This window comes from Oncorhynchus kisutch, linkage group LG13 (assembly GCF_002021735.2).
Source record: "Oncorhynchus kisutch isolate 150728-3 linkage group LG13, Okis_V2, whole genome shotgun sequence".
Lineage (NCBI taxonomy): Eukaryota > Metazoa > Chordata > Actinopteri > Salmoniformes > Salmonidae > Oncorhynchus > Oncorhynchus kisutch.
Window position 1 is genome coordinate 4,154,776 of NC_034186.2, and position 11,002 is coordinate 4,165,777.

Below are 11,002 nucleotides of genomic sequence, written 5' to 3' on the forward strand. Positions count from 1 at the left end.
GGGTCAGGATATCAGGGTTAGGGTCATTTTAGATGGGTTAGTGTCAGGATATTAGGGTTAGTGTCGGGACATTATGGTTAGAGTCAGTACATCATAGTTAGGGTTAGGGTCAGGAGATCAGAGTTAGGGTCAGGACATCAGGGTTAGGGTCAGGACATCAGGGTTACGGTCAGGACATCAGGTTTAGGGTCAGGACATCAGTGTTAGGGTCAGGACATCAGGGTTCGGGTCATTACATCAGGGTTAGGGTCATTACATCAGGGTTAGGGTCAGGACATCAGGGTTAGGGTCAGGACATCAGGGTCCCTGTCATTACATCAGGGTTTGGGTCAGGACATCAGGGTTAGGGTCAGGACATCAGGGTTAGGGTCAGGACATCAGGGTTAGGGTCATTACGTCAGGTTTAGGGTCATTACATCAAGGTTAGGGTCATTTCATCAGGGTTTAGGGACCTGACATCATGGTTTGGGTCAGGACATCAGGGTTAGGGTCAGGATATCAGGGTTAGGGTCATTTTAGATGGGTTAGTGTCAGGATATTAGGGTTAGTGTCGGGAAATTATGGTTAGAGTCAGTACATCATAGTTAGGGTTAGGGTCAGGAGATCAGAGTTAGGGTCAGGACATCAGGGTTAGGGTCAGGACATCAGGGTTACGGTCAGGACATCAGGTTTAGGGTCAGGACATCAGTGTTAGGGTCAGGACATCAGAGTTAGGTTCATTACATCAGGGTTCGGGTCATTACATCAGGGTTAGGGTCAGGACATCAGGGTTAGGGGCATTTTAGCTGGGTTAGGGTCATGATATCAGGGTTATGGTCGGGACATTATGGTTAGACTCAGTACATCATGGTTAGGGTTAGGGTCAGGAGATCAGAGTTAGGGTCAGGACATCAGGGTTAGGGTCAGGACATCAGGGTTAGGGTCATTACATCAGGGTTCAGGTCATTACATCAGGGTTAGGGTCAGGACATCAGGGTTAGGGTCAGGACATCAGGGTTAGGGTCAGGACATCAGGGTTAGGGTCAGGACATAAGGGTTAGGGTCAGGACATCAGGGTTAGGGTCAGGACATTCGGGTTAGGGTCTCTACATCAGGATTTGGGTCATTACATCAGGGTTAGGGTCAGGACATCAGGGTTAGGGTCATTTTAGCTGGGTTAGGGTCAGGATACTAGGGTTAGAGTCGGGACATTATGGTTAGAGTCAGTACATGATGGTTAGGGTTAGGGTCAGGACATCAGAGTTAGAGTCAGGACATCAGGGTTAGGGTCAGGACATCAGGGTTAAGGGTAATTACATCAGGGGTAGCGTCAGGACATCAAGGATAGGGTCAGGATATCAGGGTTTTTGTCAGGACATCAGGGTTATGGTCATTACGTCAGGTTTAGGGTCATTACATCAAGGTTAGGGTAATTTCATCAGGGTTAGGGACCTGACATCATGGTTAGGGTCAGGACATCAGGGTTAGGGTCAGGACATCAGGGTTCGGGTCATTACATCAGGGTTCGGGTCATTACATCAGGGTTAGGGTCAGGACATCAGGGTTAGGGTCAGGACATCAGGGTCCCTGTCATTACATCAGGGTTTGGGTCAGGACATCAGGGTTAGTGTCAGGACATCAGGGTTAGGGTCAGGACATCAGGGTTAGGGTCATTACGTCAGGTTTAGGGTCATTACATCAAGGTTAGGGTCATTTCATCAGGGTTTAGGGACCTGACATCATGGTTTGGGTCAGGACATCAGGGTTAGGGTCAGGATATCAGGGTTAGGGTCATTTTAGATGGGTTAGTGTCAGGATATTAGGGTTAGTGTCGGGACATTATGGTTAGAGTCAGTACATCATAGTTAGGGTTAGGGTCAGGAGATCAGAGTTAGGGTCAGGACATCAGGGTTAGGGTCAGGACATCAGGGTTACGGTCAGGACATCAGGTTTAGGGTCAGGACATCAGTGTTAGGGTCAGGACATCAGGGTTCGGGTCATTACATCAGGGTTAGGGTCATTACATCAGGGTTAGGGTCAGGACATCAGGGTTAGGGTCAGGACATCAGGGTCCCTGTCATTACATCAGGGTTTGGGTCAGGACATCAGGGTTAGGGTCAGGACATCAGGGTTAGGGTCAGGACATCAGGGTTAGGGTCATTACGTCAGGTTTAGGGTCATTACATCAAGGTTAGGGTCATTTCATCAGGGTTTAGGGACCTGACATCATGGTTTGGGTCAGGACATCAGGGTTAGGGTCAGGATATCAGGGTTAGGGTCATTTTAGATGGGTTAGTGTCAGGATATTAGGGTTAGTGTCGGGAAATTATGGTTAGAGTCAGTACATCATAGTTAGGGTTAGGGTCAGGAGATCAGAGTTAGGGTCAGGACATCAGGGTTAGGGTCAGGACATCAGGGTTACGGTCAGGACATCAGGTTTAGGGTCAGGACATCAGTGTTAGGGTCAGGACATCAGAGTTAGGTTCATTACATCAGGGTTCGGGTCATTACATCAGGGTTAGGGTCAGGACATCAGGGTTAGGGGCATTTTAGCTGGGTTAGGGTCATGATATCAGGGTTATGGTCGGGACATTATGGTTAGACTCAGTACATCATGGTTAGGGTTAGGGTCAGGAGATCAGAGTTAGGGTCAGGACATCAGGGTTAGGGTCAGGACATCAGGGTTAGGGTCATTACATCAGGGTTCAGGTCATTACATCAGGGTTAGGGTCAGGACATCAGGGTTAGGGTCAGGACATCAGGGTTAGGGTCAGGACATCAGGGTTAGGGTCAGGACATAAGGGTTAGGGTCAGGACATCAGGGTTAGGGTCAGGACATTCGGGTTAGGGTCTCTACATCAGGATTTGGGTCATTACATCAGGGTTAGGGTCAGGACATCAGGGTTAGGGTCATTTTAGCTGGGTTAGGGTCAGGATACTAGGGTTAGAGTCGGGACATTATGGTTAGAGTCAGTACATGATGGTTAGGGTTAGGGTCAGGACATCAGAGTTAGAGTCAGGACATCAGGGTTAGGGTCAGGACATCAGGGTTAAGGGTAATTACATCAGGGGTAGCGTCAGGACATCAAGGATAGGGTCAGGATATCAGGGTTTTTGTCAGGACATCAGGGTTATGGTCATTACGTCAGGTTTAGGGTCATTACATCAAGGTTAGGGTAATTTCATCAGGGTTAGGGACCTGACATCATGGTTAGGGTCAGGACATCAGGGTTCCTGTCATTACATCAGGGTTTGGGTCAGGACATAAGGGTTAGGGTCAGGACATCAGGGTTAGGGTCAGGACATCAGGGTTAGGGTCATTTCATCAGGGTTAGGGACCTGACATCATGGTTTGGGTCAGGACATCAGGGTTAGGGTCAGGACATCAGGGTTAGGGTCAGGTCATCAGGGTTAGGGTCAGGACATCAGGGTTAGGGTCACTACATCAGGGTTCGGGTCAGGACATCAGAGATAGGGTCAGGACATCAGGGTTAGGGTCAGGACATCAGGGTTAGGGTCAGGACATCAGAGATAGGGTCAGGACATCAGGGTTAGGGTCAGGACATCAGGGTTAGGGTCAGGACATCAGGGTTAAGGGTAATTACATCAGGGGTAGTGTCAGGAGATCAGGGTTTTTGTCAGGACATCAGGGTTATGGTCATTATGTCAGGTTTAGGGTCATTACATCAAGGTTAGGGTCATTTCATCAGGGTTAGGGACCTGACATCATGGTTAGGGTCAGGACATGAGGGTTAGGGTCAGGACATGAGGGTTAGGGTCAGGACATGAGGGTTAGGGTCGGGACATCAGGGTTAGGGTCAGGACATCAGGGTCAGGGTCAGGGCATCGGGGTTAGGGTCATTACATCAAGGTTTGGGTCATTACATCAGGGTTAGGGTCAGGACATCAGGGTTAGGGTCAGGACATGATGATTAGGGTCAGTACATCAGGGTTAGGGTCAGGACATCAGGGTTTGGGTCAGGACATCAGGGTTAGGGTCATTTTAGCTGGGTTAGGGTCAGGATATTAGGGTTAGGGTCAGGAAATCAGGGTTAGGGTCAGGACATCAGGGTTAGGGTCAGGACACCAGGGTTAGGGTCTCTACATCAGGGTTCGGGTCATTACATTAGGGTTAGGGTCAGGACATCAGGGTTAGGGTCATTACATCAGGGTTAAGGGTAATTACATCAGGGGTAGTGTCAGGACATCAGGGTTTTTGTCAGGACATCAGGGTTATGGTCATTATGTCAGGTTTAGGGTCATTACATCAAGGTTAGGGTCATTTCATCAGGGTTAGGGACCTGACATCATGGTTAGGGTCAGGACATCAGGGTTCCTGTAATTACATCAGGGTTTGGGTCAGGACATCAGGGTTAGGGTCAGGACATCAGGGTTAGGGTCAGGACATCAGGTTTAGGGTCATGACATGAGGGTTAGGGTCAGGACATCAGCGTTAGGGTCAGGACATAAGGGTTAGGGTCAGGACATCAGGGTTTGGGTCATTACATCAGGGGTTAGGGTCATTACATCAGGGGTTAGGGTCACGACATGAGGGTTAGGGTCATTACATCAGGGTTAGGGTCATTACATCAGGGGTTAGGGTCACGACATGAGGGTTAGGGTCATTACATCAGGGTTAGGGTCACAACATGAGGGTTAGGGTCATTACATCAGGGGTTAGGGTCATTACATCAGGGTTAGGGTCATTACATCAGGGGTTAGGGTCAGGACATGAGGGTTAGGGTCATTACATCAGGGTTAGGGTCATTACATCAGGTTTAGGGTCATTTTTTTATTTAAAAAAATAAATAATTATTTAACCAGGTAGGCTAGTTGAGAACAAGTTCTCATTTGCAACTGCGACCTGGCCAAGATAAAGCATAACAGTGAGAACAGACAACACAGAGTTACACATGGAGTAAACAATTAACAAGTCAATAACACAGTAGAAAAAAAGGGGAGTCTATATACATTGTGTGCAAAAGGAATGAGGAGGTAGGCGAATAATTACAATTTTGCAGATTAACACTGGAGTGATAAATGATCAGATGGTCATGTACAGGTAGAGATATTGGTGTGCAAAAGAGCAGAAAAGTAAATAAATAAAAACAGTATGGGGATGAGGTAGGTAAAAATGGGTGGGCTATTTACCGATAGACTATGTACAGCTGCAGCGATCGGTTAGCTGCTCAGATAGCAGATGTTTGAAGTTGGTGATGGAGATAAAAGTCTCCAACTTCAGCGATTTTTGCAATTCGTTCCAGTCACAGGCAGCAGAGAACTGGAACGAAAGGCGGCCAAATGAGGTGTTGGATTTAGGCATGATCAGTGAGATACACCTGCTGGAGCGCGTGCTACGGATGGGTGTTGCCATCGTGACCAGTGAACTGAGATAAGGCGGAGCTTTACCTAGCATGGACTTGTAGATGACCTGGAGGCAGAGGGTCTGGCGACGAATATGTAGCGAGGGCCAGCCGACTAGAGCATACAAGTCGCAATGGTGGGTGGTATAAGGTGCTTTAGTGACAAAACGGATGGCACTGTGATAAACTGCATCCAGTTTGCTGAGTAGAGTGTTGGAAGCAATTTTGTAGATGACATCGCCGAAGTCGAGGATCGGTAGGATAGTCAGTTTTACTAGTGTAAGTTTGGCGGCGTGAGTGAAGGAGGCTTTGTTGCGGAATAGAAAGCCGACTCTTGACTTGATTTTCGATTGGAGATGTTTGATATGAGTCTGGAAGGAGAGTTTACAGTCTAGCCAGACACCTAGGTACTTATAGATGTCCACATATTCAAGGTCGGAACCATCCAGGGTGGTGATGCTGGTCAGGCGTGCGGGTGCAGGCAGCGAACGGTTGAAAAGCATGCATTTGGTTTTACTAGCGTTTAATAGCAGTTGGAGGCCACGGAAGGAGTGTTGTATGGCATTGAAGCTCGTTTGGAGGTTAGATAGCACAGTGTCCAAGGACGGGCCGGAGGTATATAGAATGGTGTCGTCTGCGTAGAGGTGGATCAGGGAATCGCCCGCAGCAAGAGCAACATCATTGATATATACAGAGAAAAGAGTCGGCCCGAGGATTGAACCCTGTGGCACCCCCATAGAGACTGCCAGAGGACCGGACAGCATGCCCTCCGATTTGACACACTGAACGCTGTCTGCAAAGTAATTGGTGAACCAGGCAAGGCAGTCATCCGAAAAACCGAGGCTACTGAGTCTGCCGATAAGAATATGGTGATTGACAGAGTCGAAAGCCTTGGCAAGGTCGATGAAGACGGCTGCACAGTACTGTCTTTTATCGATGGCGGTTATGATATCGTTTAGTACCTTGAGCGTGGCTGAGGTGCACCCGTGGCTCGGAAACCAGATTGCACAGCGGAGAAGGTACGGTGGGATTCGAGATGTTCAGTGACCTGTTTGTTGACTTGGCTTTCGAAGACCTTAGACAGGCAGGGCAGGATGGATATAGGTCTGTAACAGTTTGGGTCCAGGGTGTCTCCCCCTTTGAAGAGGGGGATGACTGCGGCAGCTTTCCAATCCTTGGGGATCTCAGACGATATGAAAGAGAGGTTGAACAGGCTGGTAATAGGGGTTGCGACAATGGCGGCGGATAGTTTCAGAAATAGAGGGTCCAGATTGTCAAGCCCAGCTGATTTGTACGGGTCCAGGTTTTGCAGCTCTTTCAGAACATCTGCTATCTGGATTTAGGTAAAGGAGAACCTGGAGAGGCTTGGGCGAGTAGCTGCAGGGGGGCAGAGCTGTTGGCCGAGGTTGGAGTAGCCAGGCGGAAGGCATGGCCAGCCGTTGAGAAATGCTTGTTGAAGTTTTCGATAATCATGGATTTATCGGTGGTGACCGTGTTACCTAGCCTCAGTGCAGTGGGCAGCTGGGAGGAGGTGCTCTTGTTCTCCATGGACTTCACAGTGTCCCAGAACTTTTTGGAGTTGGAGCTACAGGATGCAAATTTCTGCCTGAAGAAGCTGCCCTTAGCTTTCCTGACTGACTGCGTGTATTGGTTCCTGACTTCCCTGAACAGTTGCATATCGCGGGGACTATTCGATGCTATTGCAGTCTGCCACAGGATGTTTTTGTGCTGGTCGAGGGCAGTCAGGTCTGGAGTGAACCAAGGGCTATATCTGTTCTTAGTTCTGCATTTTTTGATCGGAGCATGCTTATCTAAAATGGTGAGGAAGTTACTTTTAAAGAATGACCAGGCATCCTCAACTGACGGTATGAGGTCAATGTCCTTCCAGGATACCCGGGCCAGGTCGATTAGAAAGGCCTGCTCACAGAAGTGTTTTAGGGAGCGTTTGACAGTGATGAGGGGTGGTCGTTTGACTGCGGCTCCGTAGCGGATACAGGCAATGAGGCAGTGATCGCTGAGATCCTGGTTGAAGACAGCGGAGGTGTATTTGGAGGGCCAGTTGGTCAGGATGACGTTTATGAGGGTGCCCTTGTTTACAGAGTTAGGGTTGTACCTGGTGGGTTCCTTGATGAATTGTGTGAGATTGAGGGCATCTAGCTTAGATTGTAGGACTGCCGGGGTGTTAAGCATATCCCAGTTTAGGTCACCTAACAGAACAAACTCTGAAGCTAGATGGGGGGCGATCAATTCACAAATGGTGTCCAGGGCACAGCTGGGAGCTGAGGGGGGTCGGTAGCAGGCGGCAACAGTGAAAGACTTATTTCTGGAGAAAGTAATTTTCAAAATTAGTAGTTCGAACTGTTTGGGTATGGACCTGGAAAGTATGACATTACTTTGCAGGCTATCTCTGCAATAGACTGCAACTCCTCCCCCTTTGGCAGTTCTATCTTGACGGAAAATGTTATAGTTGGGTATGGAAATCTCAGAATTTTTGGTGGCCTTCCTGAGCCAGGATTCAGACACGGCAAGGACATCCGGGTTAGCAGAGTGTGCTAAAGCAGTGAGTAAAACAAACTTAGGAGGAGGCTTCTGATGTTGACATGCATGAAACCAAGGCTTTTTCGATTACAGAAGTCAACAAATGAGGGTGCCTGGAGACATGCAGGGCCTGGGTCTACCTTCACATCACCCGCGGAACAGAGGAGGAGTAGAATGAGGGTGCGGCTAAAGGCTATCAAAACTGGTCGCCTAGAGCGTTGGGGACAGAGAATAAAAGGAGCAGATTTCTGGGCATGGTAGAATATATTCAGGGCATAATGCGCAGACAGGGGTATGGTGGGGTGCAGGTACAGCGGAGGTAAGCCCATGCACTGGGTGATGATGAGAGAGGTTGTATCACTGGACATGCTGGTTGTAATGGGTGAGGTCACCGCATGTGTGGGAGGTGGGACAAAGGAGGTATCAGGAATATGAAGGGTGGAACTAGGGGCTCCGTTGTAAACTAAAACAATGATAACTAACCTGAACAACAGTATACAAGGCATGTTGACATTTGAGAGAGGCATACAGCGAGGCATGCAGTAATCACAGGTGTTGAATTGGGAGAGCTAGCTAAAACAGTAGCTAAAACAGTAGGTGAGACAACAACAGCTAATCAGCTAGCACAACAACAGCAGGTAAAATTCCGTTGACTAGGCAGGGAGGGTCGGATTAACTACACACAGAGCCCGAGTGCGGCTGGGGCCGACAGATAAAACATAAACAAGCAGACTGGAGTACCGTGATTAATGGACAGTCCAGCATGCATCAGCTATGTAGCCAAGTGATCAGTGTCCAGGGGGCAGCGGTGGATGGGGCAGGGAAGGTAGACTGGCGAGTATTATCCAGGTTAAAAAAACTGGCTGGCTGTGCAGAAGGTAAAAGGTAAAAGCCGCTAGCAGTGGCTAACAATGACTAAATAGCTTGTAGCTAGTTAGCTGGTTAGCTTCTGGAGGTTCTTGAGTGTGTTCTAAAAATTAAAAATAATAGCGATTCCGTATCACATTGGGTGAGGCAGGTTAAATCGAAAAGAGATTGAAAGTAAATATGGGTCCAGTGAGTGGTTGGGACGCGGCGATTCAGACTGTTAGCAGGCCTGTGCTAACAAGCTAACATTTAGTAGGCCGGGGCTAAACAAGGTAGCAGTTAGCGGACCGGGGCTAAACAAGCTAGCAGTTAGCAGGCAGAATTAGCAAGCAAGGAGATAGCAAGGGCTAGAAAGTTAGCCTTTGCGGGACGTCGCGAGGGGGTGAGTCTGTTTATGCCTCTTCATGCGGTGACATCGATAGACCGGTCGTGGGTCCGGATAGTGTAGCCCAGGAGTATGCTTCGGTGGTAGCACAGGAGCTCTGGCCGGGATAGCTTCAAGCTAAGTGGGTGGAAACGCTAGCCAGGAGTAATCATCCAGGATTGCAGTTAGCTAGTTAGCTAGTTGTGAAGATCCAGCTGAAAATGTTCCATTTGGTCACAGTCCAGGTCTGATTCACAGTCCAGGTCTGATTCACTGTCCAGGTCTGATTCACAGTCCAGGTCTGATTCACTGTCCAGGTCTGATTCACAGTCCAGGTCGGATTCACTGTCCAGGTCTGATTCACAGTCCAGGTCTGATTCACTGTCCAGGTCTGATTCACAGTCCAGGTCTGATTCACAGTCCAGGTCTGATTCACAGTCCAGGTCTGATTCACTGTCCAGGTCTGTTTCTTCAGGTCTGATTCTCCAGGTCTGTTTCTCCAGGTCTGATTCTCCAGGTCTGTTTCTCCAGGTCTGTTTCTCCAGGTCTGATTCTCCAGGTCTGTTTCTCCAGGTCTGTTTCTCCAGGTCTGTTTCTCCAGGTCTGTTTCTCCAGGTCTGTTTCTCCAGCTCTGAGGCCTCTAGTTCTGCTTCCTTACATTTAATTGGATGTGTACACATGTTATTGCAAGTGCAGCGAAATGCTTCTGTTTCTAGCTCCAACAGAGCAGTATACCTAACAATATAATAAAATACACACAAATTCAAATGAATTTAAAGAAAGAAATTAAGAAATATAAGAATGAGCAATGTCAGAGACCGGAATACAAATAGGTGTTCTGGATGATCTGGGGCCTCTCAGTCAGGAAGGGGTTCTGTCTCTTACCATCAGAAAGGACCTCTGGGGCCTCTCGGTCAGGAAGTGGTTCTGTCTCTTACCGTCAGTCATGGCCTCTGGGGCCTCTCAGTCAGGAAGTGGTTCTGTCTCTTACCATCAGACATGGCCTCTGGGGCCTCTCGGTCAGGAAGTGGTTCTGTCTCTTACCATCAGACATGGCCTCTGGGGCCTCTCGGTCAGGAAGTGGTTCTGTCTCTTACCGTCAGACGGGCATCTGGGGCCTCTCGGTCAGGAAGTGGTTCTGTCTCTTACCGTCAGACGGTCCTCTGGGGCCTCTCGGTCAGGAAGTGGTTCTGTCTCTTACCATCAGATGGGCCTCTGGGGCCTCTCGGTCAGGAAGTGGTTCTATCTCTTACCATCAGACGGGCCTCTGGGGTCTCTCGGTCAGGAAGTGGTTCTGTCTCTTACCGTCACACATGGCCTCTGGGGCCTCTCGGTCAGGAAGTGGTTCTGTCTCTTACTGTCACACATGGCTTCTGGGACCTCTCGGTCAGGAAGTGGTTCTGTCTCTTACTGTCACACATGGCTTCTGGGGTCTCTCGGTCAGGAAGTGGTTCTGTCTCTTACCATCAGACATGGCTTCTGGGGCCTCTCGGTCAGGAAGTGGTTCTGTCTCTTACCGTCAGACGGGCCTCTGGGGCCTCTCGGTCAGGAAGTGGTTCTGTCTCTTACCATCAGAAAGGACCTCTGGGGCCTCTCAGTCAGGAAGTGGTTCTGTCTCTTACCATCAGAAAGGACCTCTGGGGCCTCTCAGTCAGGAAGTGGTTCTGTCTCTTACCGTCAGAAAGGACCTCTGGGGCCTCTCAGTCAGGAAGTGGTTCTGTCTCTTACCATCAGACATGGCCTCTGGGGCCTCTCGGTCAGGAAGTGGTTCTGTCTCTTACCGTCAGACGGGCCTCTGGGGCCTCTCGGTCAGGAAGTGGTTCTGTCTCTTACCGTCAGAAAGGACCTTTGGGGCCTCTCAGTCAGGAAGTGGTTCTGTCTCTTACCATCA